General features: G+C 41.6%; 1 long non-coding RNA gene across 1 annotated transcript in view; it reads right to left on the reverse strand.

Annotated features, from left to right (window-relative positions):
• Positions 1 to 11178: 11178 nt before the first annotated feature.
• The window catches only part of LOC122807078, a 276583-nt gene continuing 272404 nt past the window's right edge, over positions 11179 to 15357 (reverse strand). The window contains exon 3 of the long non-coding RNA XR_006365593.1: positions 11179 to 11570. This is a non-coding gene — a long non-coding RNA (uncharacterized LOC122807078). The remainder of the gene's footprint in view (positions 11571 to 15357) is intronic.

Genomic DNA, 15357 nt, shown 5'->3' on the forward strand with positions numbered 1-15357 from the left:
AGATCACTTAACAGTGTTATTCTAATATATTTCTACACAAAAACTCCAGTCTGAGTTGTAGACAACAGTGACACCCTCATTACATACCACTTCTGTAAGTTCACCACAATATATCACTGCACATCTATAAGTATCTACTTCCCACAGCCCACACCACACAACCATCCACCATTCCTACAGTCACTCATCAACATTCTCACTATCCTCTTGATGTTTGTTCCCATCCACATTGCACCCCCTACCGATTCACCATGTCCTCACAAAGGCACAAGTGACAACCTTCTTTTAATCTCTTCACCTATATACTCCAACCTCTCATTCTCTTTTTCTCACAACTATGAACTCTCCATTCCCTTACCCCCAGTATAGCCCACCTAATCTTCAGATGGAATAATAACATTCAGTTGAAATAATAATTATACCTTTCATTTGAACATACTGAATCTAACCCCCTGGGGTTAAGTAATGGGCGGGATTACGCCAAGGGGTCCTAGGGGTCAGATATTATTCAGACAGTCTGTGATACAAACTAGTGATATGTTTACATGTAAAACTCTCTGTAAATGAATAGTCCATTAAGAACTCTGTTGCTAAATATGAAAGTAAACTTACCATGATGCTTGACGATGACTCTTTTATTTGCAATGAGTTTTGCAACTACAGTCATATACACAGATAACTTTTCAACCATAGTACTATCTATGACACTGTACTGATAATAGATGTTAAGGTTATATCATGCAGCCGTAATAGATTAATGATATCTCTGCATAAGGGATATAGAGCACTCATGGGGAGTGACAATACTAGCAAGTAAGTCCCAGAATGCAGACCTTAAAAATATACTCAGACAAGGAGGGTTGATGTATCTTATAGAATGCAAATCATGTTGCTTGCCCAAACCTTTAATAATAGCATCATTTTATGCTCCCTGTCACTCAGAATCAGAAGTGTTACAACACATACTTAATAAACTTAATTAACTGTTTACTAATCCTGGGTGGGGAAAGGATGACCTTAGACATTAAGCTAGATAGCGTCAATGCCTAGGAAAACTACTTCTGATAAGACATTAAATTCTCAGAGAAATAATAGATCCCTAGGATACAAATGACCCATTTAGGGCCAAATACTCAAGATAAAAGAGACTTTTCTTTTTCTTCATGTATAAGAATTGACTTATTTTTTTTATATCAAATCAACTAACAAAAGTAGTGAAGGACCAAAAAAATGAACCAAAGGTATTCATAGATTGCTAGAGATTCACATAGGAAAAATACCACATTAATCTAGCAACTAAACCTAGCAATCTTCAAAGATGATGACATCATTAAAACTACACAAGAGTAACTGAAGTCTTTTCAAAACAACTCAGCAGATAAAGACGTTCATTTAGATTTATGATTGGCAGTATTAAAACCAACAAAAGGGGCTTCTTGAGATGTTAATGTAGCATTCAGAAACAATCAATGGTAGAAACAAATAAAGGGCAGTGAAAATGGTATTAAAATGCTAGACAGACAACTTTGTGTGCACTTTGATAAAACCGAGGAGAAGCAAGTCAAATAATTATTGGCCCAAATAATGAATTTTTACTCAGGTCAATACTTCTTCCATGAGAGGAAAATGTTTGTGAGATATGCAGAATGGGAACAAATTAATTCCAAATTACTAATGTACATTTTCAAATCAGACAAACTTAAATTTATTATTATGATTAAAGAAGGTATGCAGAAATACAAGGATACTAGTTGTATACTTGGCTTATTTAAGAATATCTACGAGGGCATATACTCATATCCCAGCTCAGATGGTGTGTAGGAAAACATGTACATATACAAGCAAAGGATGAACAATGATAGACTAAAATACTAAACAGAGAACTGCAAGCTCACTTTGACAATATTATGATGGAATATTATGATGGAACAAGAAAAGTAGTTGCAGGCCAAATTAGTACTGGACTTAAGAAGTAAATAACAAAAACAGATAAAAGAAACACAAACTACAAACATGTGACCATAAATAACCAATAAAATCTTACCTAACAATATTGTGTTTTGTTTGTAAATCACATATAAAAGACATGCAGTCATTTAAACCAGGATGTTTATCTGCATAAAGTGCAAGCGGACAGACTATTTATTTAAAAGTTGATGGCTGCAATCACTCCTTATTGGTTCCATGAACACTTTGTCCAAAACGAAAAAGGAACGTTTATTAAAATTGCTCAGGATCCACTATATTTGGCTAAAGCATTACTGTGGATTTCATTTTTCACTGTGTTGATAAATGTAATGTTCCAATACTTTTTCTGTCTTGACTATATAAAATGCAGGATAGAACAAACATGCCACAATATATATACAACCCCCTAGGACCTAGGTATTACAAAGTGCCCTGTACATGTATATGTTTTGTCACTATTTCCTAAAAAAAGAAGTTATGTCATTACCATAACGTTCCATGTGAGTTGTTCATCTCGCCTTTTTGTTCTTACACGTGGGTCAGAGCCGATCCCTTGGCTCCGAATCGGACGCTTTTCAAGCTCAGACTCTCAGAGAAGCTCGAGACCTAGTGTATATCCCATGATGCTCTACTGTGAATCCCCTGATCTAGTATGCTGCACCCAAGACAGCCTACAGACAGAATAAGACTATGGAGTTTACCTACTTAGGTAACTATAAAAATAGAAGTAAACAAGAAGAGTAGGAATGTATAACACAGACTGACAACTGAACCAATCCTACAAGGCAACCATCTCACTCGACTGGAGGGGGAAGGTGGGCGGGAATGTAAGAACAAAAAGGCGAGATGAGCAACTCACATGGAACATTATGGTAAGGACATAACTTCTTTATGTGAAGTTGTTCTATCTCGCCGTTTTGTTCTTACACGCAGAAGGCCCCAAGCACCCTAATCCTGGGTGGCTCACGGGAGAACATTCCTGAGTACAGTGGAACCAAATGTAGTCCTGTCCATGGAGGTCCTATCCACTTTGTAATGAGAGATAAACATGTGAGGTTTTGACCACATGGCAGCTGCACAGATGGTATCTAAAGGCAAGCGAGCTGCATGAGCCAATGATGTAGAAACATCTTGTGTAGAGTGGGCTTTGATGTTAGTTTCTAATGGTTGATTAGTGGAAGCATAAATTAATCTGATGCAGTCAGAGAGCCACTTGGACAGTGTGGTTTTTGACACTGCGAAACCTTTCTTATTCTCTGAATAAGAGACGAAGAGTTGATCCAATTGTCTGAAATCCTTTGTTCTATCCAGATAGAACCTCAGTTGTCTATGTACATCAAGCTTGTGTAACATATATTCAAGTTTGTTGGTTCATAGGTTAGTACTAAGCTAACTGCCCTTTCAAGCCATTTTAAGCCTAGCCAATTATCCCTTGTGAGACTCAAACCCTGCACCTTGTGCTTGCAAGGCAAACACCTTAACCATTAGGCCACCCTCCCAACCCCATATATATGGTATAGTGTTTGAAGAAGGTTGGGAGCTCAATGGACTGATTTAAGTTATTTTCTGAAGAGATCTTGGGAAGAAAGGTAGGATTAGTCCTGAGAGATACCCTATCAGCATGAAAAATCAAGTATGGGGGTTTGGAGGACAAGGCTTGAAGTTTGGAGACCCTACATGCAGATGTAATGGCTATCAGGAATAAAGTTTTCCAAGACAAACATTTTAAATGACAAGATGAAGCAGGTTCAAAGGGTGCAAGCATCAGTTGGGATAAAACCAGATTCAAATTCCAGGGGTAGACAGGATGCCTAATAGGTGGCCTGAGATGGTGGGTTCCTTTTAAGAATGCTTTACATAGTCTATGCGACATGATGTTAGAGCCGTTAAAGCCTACATGGAAGTTTGAGATAGCAGCCAATTGAACTCTAATGGTGGCAGCTGCCGCACCATCATGGAACAAGGAAGACAAGAACTCTAAGATGGTATGAACAGGTGCTACATATGGGTCAGTGTCATGTTGAGTAGCCCAGTAAACAAATTGTTTCCATTTGCTATTATATAGTTTCCTGGTGGATAGTTTATGAGAGGAAACTATAATATGTTGGACCACAGAAGACAAATCTTGTGACCTGGCTAATGTGGGAATCGGAGCAGCCAAGCTGTCAGTTTTAGGGAAGTGAGGGAGGGATGGAGAACTCCCGACGAATGAGTCAGAAGATCCGGCACTGGGTCCAGGATCCATGGTTCTTCCACTTGATACTTCCGCAGGAAGGGAAACCAAATCTGTTGAGGCCAAGACGGGGCTATCAAAATCACAGTCCTTCCCAGACTTTTGGCTTTCTGCATGAATTTGGGAATTAGAGGTATTGGCAGAAAGGCATATAGGAGGCCCGGGGGCCAATCGTGTAAGAGCGCGTCCCTGGGTTCATTCCCCGGTGGGGGATAAAGGGCAAAGTAGCTGCTGCATTTGGCATTCATCGGAGATGCAAATAGGTCGCAGCAAGGCTGGCCCCATCTGCGGAAAATGTTTTCCGCCACCTGTTGTTTGAGAGACCACTCGTGGGGCAACAGCATGGCTCTGCTTAGTTTGTCTGCTATCACATTGGATGACCCCGGGATGTGCATTGCTATCAGAAAGCGTCTGGTGGATACAGCCCATTGCCAAATTCTTAGGGCCTCCCAGAATAAAGGGTACGATCTGGTTCCCCCTTGTTTGTTGATGTACCAGACAACCAACATGTTGTCCGTCTGGATAGCAATTGTGCATGGAGGAAGAGAGTCCTGAAAGTGTTGCAATGCTAGGAACACCGCTCTCAGCTCTAGGACATTTATATGCAAGTGTGTTTCCATGACTGACCAAGTGCCTTGGACCGTCTTTCCCTGAAATAGCCCCCCCCCACCCTATCAGGGAAGCATCCGTGGTCACTGTGGCTGAGGGTTGGGGAAGAACGAAGGGATGTCCTATTATCACTTGGTCGATGTTCAACCACCAACTGAGATCCTTCTTGCAAAGACTGATTAACCGGATCTCGTGTGACATGGGCAGTTATTGGTAAGACCATTGCGCGAAGAGTAACCGCTGGAGTATTCGCATGTGCATGCAGCCTAATGGAACTGCTATCAATGTGGCTGCCATCGTGCCTAAAAGCTGTAGTATCTGGGATGCTGGAGCTTTGTTGCAGGCTAAGAGACTGGATAATTGATTTTTTAGAGTTATGATTCTTGATTGGGGCAACCTGATCCTTTCTTTGACGGTGTCCAGTTCAGCCCCTATAAATCTAATATGCTGTGTGGGCGATAACGCAGATTTTCTGAAGTTTAGGGTTATGCCCAACTGGGAACAAAGGTCTATGGTGTAGTCTCTTTCTTGGATTAGTTGATGCCTGGAGGTGGCGGTGAGGAGCCAGTCGTCCAGATATGGAAACACCCGGAATCCCAACCATCTCAGGTGAGCCGTGACCACTGCCATACATTTGGTGAACACCCTGGGGGCTGTGGTGAGACCAAAGGGCAGGGCTCTGAATTGGTAATGACTGACCCCCAGCCGGAAACGCAGGTGATCTCTGGATGATCTGTCCATTTTGATGTGGTAGTAAGCATCCTTGAGATCTATAGAGCACATCCAATTGCCCATTGCTAAGAATGGGAGAATCGACTGCAGCGTGACCATCCAGTTTGATGAGGTCTAGTATGGGCCTCCAGTCCCCTGTTTTCTTTGGAACTAAAAAGAACCTTGAGTAAGTTCCGGATCCTATTTGGTCTGCCGGGACTGGCTGGATAACTCTTTTGTCTAGCAGGTTTTGGATTTCTATGGCTGCTAGTTTCTCAGACTGGGTGGAACGTCTGGGATCCTTGTACCTATGGGTGGGGGGTTTGTAAAGGGAATGTAATAACCTCTGGTAATGACGCTTTTTACCCAAGAATCCGTTGTAATGTTTAGCCAGGTGTTTGGGTATAAAGCCAAGCAACCCCCGACTGACTCCAGAGTAGGACAGCCGGGCTTCCTTTCAGGAACGCTGATAGGGCTTACCAGAGAACTGATCCCTGTCGCCCTGGTTCTGCAGACCACCTCTGCCGTTTGGACGGCGTCTTCCAATTTTGCCTCCTTCTCTGCCTCTAGAGGGGGTATCAGTAGGTGTGTTTTGGAAAGCTCCTTGAGGTTTTCGGAACCACATTTTTCAACTTCGCTGCCCTTTGGAGTATGGTCTAGTTGGAGTGGAAAAATGGACTCCTACAGCAGACAGAGTCTTCCCTTCTTGTTCACACCTAGTAAGTGTCTCCTTAACTTTGGGTCCGAACAAGGCGGACCCGTCGAATGGGGTATTGACAAAGGAAGACTTAAAGGCTTCCACAAAGGAGCAAAGGCGCATCCAGGACTGTCTCCGAAGAGCTATCGCTGAGCCTGCCGCCCTACTCGATCCATCGGCAGCATACGAAATGAGTTGCATGGATGAGTTTACTATTGAATTAAGGGTGTTGAGTTGTGCAGTCACCTTTTCAGAGACTGCATCAGCTGTGTTACCCTGGAGAGCATCTCCCAGCTCTTTTAGGAGATCTCGTTGAAGGCGGGTAAAATGTGTCAGGTATTTGAGCGACCTCATGAAAAATGCCGCAAAACTAAATATGCGTTTCCCATATCTGTCCATCATCCTAGAATCCCTATTAGGAGGATGGACAGCAGAAGAGGTTTCCGACATCTCTTTCTTGGTGGCCGCCGCCACCACCATGGCATCAACTGGGACTCCCTTTGTAAGAAAAGCCTTGTCAGTGGGGGAAGTAATAAATTTGTTGGGCCTCCGAGGGACCGGTTACACTGAGTCAGGGGACTCCCACGCCCTTCGAGCAGCCAGCTCTATCAGTTCATCGAAGGGCGGAGTAACCCAGGGGGTGGATGGTTGAGATCCAAAAGCCTTCAGGAGAACCGTCTTGTCCTCAGAAGGGGCAAGGGACTGCCAATCACCCCTCTGCCTTAAGACTTCCAATATGTCTGCGAATGAGACATCCTCTGAGGGGGATCATGGGGACCCATCTGATTCCTCCAAGTCGGTAGCTGATGTCAGGGATTCCTGTGGGGAATCCAAGTGCCTCCTCTTGCACAATCTCTTTCTAGGTACTTCATCGGTGGGAGCATCCGGTGAAGTCCCTAGAGAGGAGGGGCCAACTAATGGGGATACCTGAGGTCCTGGATCTCGACGCTTTGTGGGGATCTGCGGGGAAGAGGTAGAATGAAGCCCCTTAGGGGGGGGACAGATCCAAGGAGGTAGTGGACTTGGCAGCCATGACCTTCCTCATGGCATCGAAGGCACCAGAATCCCAGTCCGAGAAGTCAGTCAGCTCCGAAGAGACCGGCAGCTCTCCCCGGACCGAAACCCTCCTCTCCAATCCAGAGGACAGAGCCGAGGCCACCTGCGCCGAAGCCCAAGTGGAAGAGTCGGAACCGAAGTATCGGTTCGACTCTCCACCCCGGAGCCAGCAAGGGACTGTCGGCCCCGAGATTCCCCGGTCGGGACCGAGGAGATCAAGGTCGATGGAGCCGAGGGAGGTGGATCAAACCTCGGCTCCAAGGGTTCTACCAATATCAGTTCCGTCTGCCCCGGCTCCGAATGCTCGACTGGCTTCGGAGGAGGAGGTGGAGAAGCCATGGGAGGGATATCAGGCTATAAAGCCAAATGGCTCGAAGCAGATAGCATTTTGGTTAGGGCTGGGTTCTCTAAGAGCCTCTTAACCACTCGGTCCAGATCCACATCGGAAAGCCTCGAAGAATGCGTCGAGGGATGTGTCGAAGGAGCCAAAGATGGAACCGATTGAAGAATTGGAGACTGAGGTGTCTCCAATATCGGTTCCACAATTGGGCCCCGAGGTAAGGACTCGATACACAGCTCCAAGGACTGTGGAACCGATGCACGGACCATACCTGAGGAACTCGGAGCCGAAGACTTGGGCTCTGAGGATCCTTTGGAAGACTTCGACCCCTTCGAAGCCTTGGAAGAGGTGTCAGCCTTATCTAAAGTAGCCTGAAAATCAGGCTTCAGGAGTCCTCTGTCTACCAGTTTCCTTTGCCTTTCCAGGAGAACCCTGGCGTTAAAGGAATGGCAGATAGAGCACACCTCTTGTAGGTGTATAGAGCCCAAACAGTACACACAGGTGGAGTGGTTGTCTGTAACAGACATTTTTTGACCGCACTCACACCTTTTAAATCCTGATTTCTGTTTTTCTGACATCTTTTAACTCTAACACTAAGTAACACAAACAAGTTCTAAGATGTATGTAAAAATATATATATATATCTAAACACAGTACTAAATCACACTAGATATATTTATAAGGTCTAACTATCTAATAAAACTGTTTACTAAACTATTTACTAGACTACCACACTATATATATATATATATATATATATATGTAAGAAACACAACACACACTAGCTGACAGAGCCCTGTCATGCCCAATAAAGAAGGCCTAAGCACTGAAAAAAAACTACTTATAAGTCCTAGCAATTAAGCTAAAGTAAATCCTAACACTATGACACTATCACACTGAGATATATAATACTCAAAAAATTAGAAGAGAAATACTAATAATAATAGAAAATTTAAGTCACTGGCCCGAGCTAACTCCGACAAGCTGTTGATCCGTTGCAGCGGCAAACTAGATGTAGGGATTCACATTAGAGCATCATGGGATATACACTAGGTCTCGAGCTTCTCTGAGAGTTTGAGCTGGAAAAGCGGCCGATTCGGAGCCGTCCCACGTGTAAGAACAAAACGGCGAGATAGAACAACTTCACATTAATACATTTGCTATTAGTGATACATTTACATTGCTTGCATGGGCCACATTGATACATCCCAACTGGTTGATTATTCAAAAATGATTGTTTCATATACTTTAGTCTTCTCTTAACATTAACCTCCCCATTAATAAATATAGCATAATACTAACCTCATCCCTTCTGTCACAGTGAAGATTTGCCAGTAACGGTTAATAATTCTTTTCAGACTAGTGTTACCACTTGAAAACTTAAGGAACATAGATTTATAATAGTGATTAATATTGGATAAGACTGTGTTGTTGTTGTTTTTTAATTGTGATATTTGTTCTCGGTCTTGAGATTTGTGTTTCCACCTTGGATTTTATTAGTGCTTGTTAATTATACAGACTGGGGATAAATCCCTTCTAAGTTACTCAAAATATCATCATAATAGGAAAACAGAAAAAATATATATATTATCATGATTAAAGAGGGTAAGCAGGCATACAAGAAGACTAGCTCTTCACTTGAGTTATTTGGGAATATCCATAAGGACATGTACTTTTGCCCCAGCTCAGATATTATGCAGGAAAACATGCACATGCTGTATACTTCAGCATGTTCATTAGGCTGATGATAACCTCAGATTTGACAGAAAAAAATAGGTGGGGATGTTAACCTGAATTAAGTTCTCCGCAAAACCAATAAGATGAAACCCCTCCAAAGAAGTAGACCTGATTGCTTTAATGTAGCATTTTATTAGAACTCAAAAAAATATTTTTTAATCTATTTAACTATATTTCAAAATCTGAACAACACGACTCCTACCCTATCCAGTGAATAATTATATTTATTCTAAAATTGTGCATCAACGCAGAATCCATTAAAAATTACAAACTAGTATAACTTATTATTGTGGTTATCATACTATCATATGCTATATTAGCCAATAATTTTAAAAGTAAAGGCTCTAGTTTAAACTCATCACCTCATTCAGATTGTATGTGCAGTAAACAAACTCAGCATACCATATTACATTGGAATTACTAGTCTGTTGTAATAGCAGAAATACTAAAAAAAAAAAAAAAAAAAAAGCTGTATTCATATCAGATGCCTCAGAAGCATTTGATCTGGCCCACTTACCTTTTTAATTTAAACTCCTCCTGGACAGATCAACTTTTCATCCTCATTCAAAAGCACAGTAGCAGCCTAATACAAGGCAGCCTCAACATGTCCTTTAGTGAGTAGCACTGCCTCAAGTTCCAAATGGAACAAGACAAGTCTGTCTGTTATTAATGTACCTAACTTCTTACTAGAACCTTTTTTTGAGGTGATCCTTAAGCATGTCCTTATCAAATTAATCTGCTACAGAGTCACTAGAAAGGCATTGATTGCAGAAATGGCAAAGGGGCTACAAGCTTAACACTGTGATCTTTTTTCTTTTATAAATTTGTTCACATGTAAGAGATATATAATAGGTCACTATTGTTCTTTGGGACAAAAAACATCTTGAATTAAACTCCATTCCTAGTTCTTCCTCTAGAAACAGTTCTAGTGGCTGGATATTCATAAAGTTTTGAAATACTAGCAAGGTTAAGGGAATTTGATACTTCAAAGTGAAAGTGTTGGAGCTTACATCTGGCCTAATATAAAATTCAGCTGAGTTTTGATACTATCTGTTTGATTCCCTGGTCTGGTGTAATGAAATGCCTTTGATCTAAGTAAAAAAGTAATTGACTCCTTTTGCACTACAGAAGGGTACAAGTGGTGATAGAACTTGATCTTATAACTGTGGGGTGAAGGATCTGTTTTACTGAGAATCAGAGCTGGGCTACTCCTGTTGCTGTTACTTCCTTTCCCTCTGTTTGCTGTTTCCTTTGAAACTCTTGTTTTATGCTTACTGCTGTTTGTTTTCCGCAGAATTACCTTTTTTTCTGAGGAGTAATTCCTACTGTAATTATGGAATGGAGAGTGAAACATTTAACGTTCTGTATTGTTTTTCCTTTTCCTCAAATACTGCAGAAGAACATTCTTTGAGGGTGTTCTGAGAGGGGAAACATTGTCACTCGGTACATTTGAAATCCTATCTATTTTTTATCTTATTATAATTATTATATTAGTTATTATTTTAGCAGGAAATAGTTGAGTACTGAACAATGCACACCTCCTAATAACAAAATTAGAAACAGCAACTTGAAAACAGGCTGACACCATCCTAACCAGATTTAACCACTGTGGATCCAAATTTGTCCTCAGTTTGAATCTGTTTAGAAACCTCTCTTTTGGAGACATTTGCAATCCTCTTAGTCAAATCATTAGTCTGGCTAAATATATCATACTGGTATTATGCTAGTATGAGTATGGTAATTTTATTTTTAAACATCTTTATTGAATTGTCACTTGTGACACAGGCAAATTTACATTTAAATAAAAGAAGTCAAACCATATTAACATATTCACAATTACAAACATTATATATCACATGTATTTTTCTGTACAGAATAATAAATACAACATTATATGATTAGGTCAATTCTTGTCTTCCTTTAAAATGCATTCCTCCTCCAAAACTTTGTTCTGTATATATTGTTCCCATAATTTCCATTTTTTATACAATTTGCTGTACTTTTCCATTATCAGGGCAGCACTTATAACGCTCTAGCACGCCCATGCAATGATCGTACAGCGGTTAGCCTTGAAGCGGTTGTTCATGGCGAAAACATACAAAGAGATTATATAAGGCACTTTGTCAGACAAACAATATTTATATTTTGGATGTGTCTTCACCTTCATTTTTTTTGTAATTTTCTCATGAGGGAAAAGCGGCTTCAGTGGTCCACTGCAGCTGTAAAATATTCAAAAATAAGGCATTCTGTAAATAGGACGATCATTTTATTAATATAGATACTTCAACAGTTTACTAATTTTGTACTACATTATTGACAGAATGCCTGCACCAACAGTTTCACTACCTTCTTTCCTTTATAAATAATAACGGTATAATAATAACGGTATACGTACTTTACACTCCTCTTCTGGAAATTTTGAGACAAACTGATTTTTTTGTTGTTATGGTCAGGAGGTGTCACTAAATCTGCAGTCTTTTAAAGCAGAATTCAAAAATGCCGGCATAATGGGACTAAAGAGATGGCAGGAGGGAGAACATACTTGACAGATACATTAACAGTAGCATACACTGAAAATGGAAGCTTTGTCAAAAAGCACATAAGATCATTGTGGCTCTACATTTCTAGTATACTAGAGACGTGCAGGACTAAGAAACAGTCAGTATAAAGTTCAGCAAGTCACAGTAATGTTTCTTCAGAGCTTACAGTTATTAGTTAAAAAAAGTGATCAAAAGCAGGCACGGATGATATTCATGTAAATCACTTTTTTTATTTTGTAGAACTTCTAAATTGTGCTAGTAAAAAACAATGTGAAATGTACACATAAATATGACCGAAATGAAAATGTAGAAGTAACCTGTATACTACATTCACAACCAGACATTTCTTTATTTTCTTTCTTTACCCTGACCTGTATGAATTTATTGCAAGGTCTTGATAACTGAAGCAATGAAAGGCTTTTTTGGTACTTGCATGCTACCGTGTTATAAGTGTTGTCCCGATAACGGAAAAGTACCCAATTTGCTCCTATGCTTTTCAAAACTCACACTTCCAGTTCTTTTTATTTCTGTTGTAATATTCACTACTTCAAATATGGTTGGCTTAGACTTTGATTTCCATTTTCTAGGAGCTGCTCTTTTGGCAGCCACCAAAATTAAAATTAACAAGACCTTATTATGACTAAACAAATCAGATCCTGTATCCCAGCTTAAAAAATAATTTCCTTAGTTATATCCATTTGCTTGCCCAGTATTTCTGACAGAGTACTCTGTAAGGAGATTTTAAAGTCTGCAAACTCATTACACTCCCAAAATAAGAAGTTATGTACCTACCATAACGTTCCATGTTAGTTGTCTTCTTCTCGCCTTCTTTCTTGCTGGTTGGGTTCGGAGCCAATCCTTGGCTCCGACTCGGCCATCTTCTAAAGCTTGAGAGCTATTTACTGGCTCGAGGCCTCCCCATATCCCACAATGCCTGGTGCTAGATCCCCGATCTCGTTTGGTAGACCTAACTACAGACAAATATAAGGACACCTGTCCTAACAGCAAATGTTTAGCTACAGAGCTAAAAGGTTGAGGGAACAAACCAGATAAGACCCAGCCAGCTAAAAGGAACTCAGAGGGCAACTCTTCTTGGTCTATTAGGATAGGGGGATGGAGGGTGTGATGCAAGAAAGAAGGCGAGAAGAAGACAACTAACATGGAACGTTATGGTAGGTACATAACTTCTTAATGTTAAGTTGTCTATCTCGCCTTCATTCTTGCTGGTTGGGACAGCGTCCCTAGCACCTCAGTTCTGGGTGGCTCATCGGAACAGACTCTTCAGCACAGTGGAACCAAAATCAGCTCTGCTCCTAGAGGCCACATCCAACTTATAATGAGAAATAAATGTATGGGGAGTGGCCTATGTAGCTGCCACACAAATGGCTTCCATTGGTAATCTTGACTGAAAAGCTACAGAAGTAGCTAAAGCCCTAGTAGAGTGGCCTTTTGGTTTAGCAGGGAGCTGTTTGTTCCTCAACTGATAAATCAAAGTAATAATAGAAGTCAATCACCTAGATAGAGTTACTTTAGACACTGGTAGACCTTGTTTACCTTCAGCATAGGACAGGAAGAGCTGATCTAATTTTCTAATTTGTTTAGTCCTATGTAAGTAGAAATGTAATTGTCTATGAACATCCAACTGATGTAATTTATGTTCAGCTTTGTTGGAATAATTTGGGAAGAAGACCGGAAGATCAATGGACTGATTCAGATTACTCTCAGAAGGTACCTTAGGAAGGAAGGAGGGATTAGTCCTGAGCAAAACTCATTCATTATGGAAAACTAAATAAGGAGGGCGAACACAAAGGGCCTGGAGTTCGGAAACTCTTCTGGCTGAGGTAATTGCCACAAGAAAGAGGGTTTTCCAAGAAAGAAACTTTAAGGAACATGAAGCTGCGGGTTCAAAGGGGGGCAATATTAGGGAAGCTAAGATCAAATTAAGATCCCACGGAGGCAGGGGATCTCTTACTGGGGGCCTGAGCAAAGTAGTCCCTTTGAGAAAAGCTTTGCAAAGCTTATGGGACATGATACTAGTTTCAGATAGGCCTGTATGAAAATTTGAAATTGCGGCTAACTAAACTCTAATGGTGGTAGAAGAGGACCCAGCCTGAAAAAGTTCCGCTAAGAAATCTAAAACATGGTGGACCGGGGCTGAAAAGGGATCTATGTTTTTAGACTCTGCCCAGCAAGAGAAACGTTTCCACTTACTAGCATAAATTTTTCTGGCGGTAGATTTGTGCGAAGATAAGATGATTTCACGCACCGATTGGGAAATGTCCAGAAGCCTGGCTAAGGTTGGAAGTGGAGCAACCAAGCAGTGAGGTTGGGAGACTGCAGGGATTGGTGCAGCCTGCCTGACTGATGGATCAGGAGGTCTGGTACTGGGTCCAGGGTCCAGGGCTGCTCCAGGAGGTGATGATGCAGGAACGGAAACCAAATATGTCGAGGCCAGTAGGGGGCAATGAGGATCATCTTGCATCCCAGCATGGTAGCTTTCTGTATTAGTTTGGGAATCAGAGTAAATGGAGGGAATGCATAAAGAAGTCTTTGAGGCCAATCGTGGATTAGAGCGTCTCTGGGATGGTATCCAGGAAGAGGGAGGAGAGAAAAGAAACTGTCGCACTTGCTATTGAAGGGGGTGGCAAAAAGGTCGCAGCAAGGCTGACCCCATTTGCGGAAGATTTGGTCCGCCACTGTCTGATTGAGAGACCACTCGTGAGGCATGAGAATTGCTCTGCTCAGCCTGTCCGCTATAACGTTGGACTTCCCAGGGATGTGCGTTGCTATCAGAAACCACTGGGAAGAGATTGCCCATTGCCAGAGTCTGAGTGCTTCTCGACATAGGGGGTAGGACTTGGTTCCACCCTGCTTGTTGATATACCACACTACCGACATATTCTCTGTCTGAATTGCAATGATCCCGGTGGGAAGACAGTTCTGAAGAGTTTGCAATGCTAAAAGCACAGCTCTCATCTCCAAGACATTGATATGCAGATGGTACTCATGGGATTGCCACGTGCCTTGGACTGTTCTGCCCTGAAAGTGCCCCCCCCACCCGATCAGGGAGGCATCTGTAGTCACAGGGGTTACTGGAGGAGGAAGAACAAATGGTCTGCCCTGGGATACTGACGGGGAAACCATCCACCAAGCAAGCTGGTCTTTGCATGTCTGTGTAATCATAATCATATGAGACATTGGAAGCTGTAGAAATGACCACTGGGTGAAAAGCAACCACTGAAGAATCCTCATATGAAAACGAGCCAGGGGGACTAGTATGATCGCTGCTGCCATGAGGCCCAATGTCTTTAGGACGAATCTGGCCTGAATTTTCTTGCATCCTAATAACACCTGTACATGTTAGCAAATATCTAATACTCTGTGTAACGGAAGTCTCGCGGACATGTCTTTTGTACTTAAACTTGCTCCTATAAAGGTTATAGACTGACAAGGCGACAATGCAGAC

The sequence above is a fragment of the Protopterus annectens genome, chromosome 7.part0 (genome assembly GCF_019279795.1).
Source record: "Protopterus annectens isolate FY-2018-M chromosome 7.part0, PAN1.0, whole genome shotgun sequence".
NCBI lineage: Eukaryota > Metazoa > Chordata > Ceratodontiformes > Protopteridae > Protopterus > Protopterus annectens.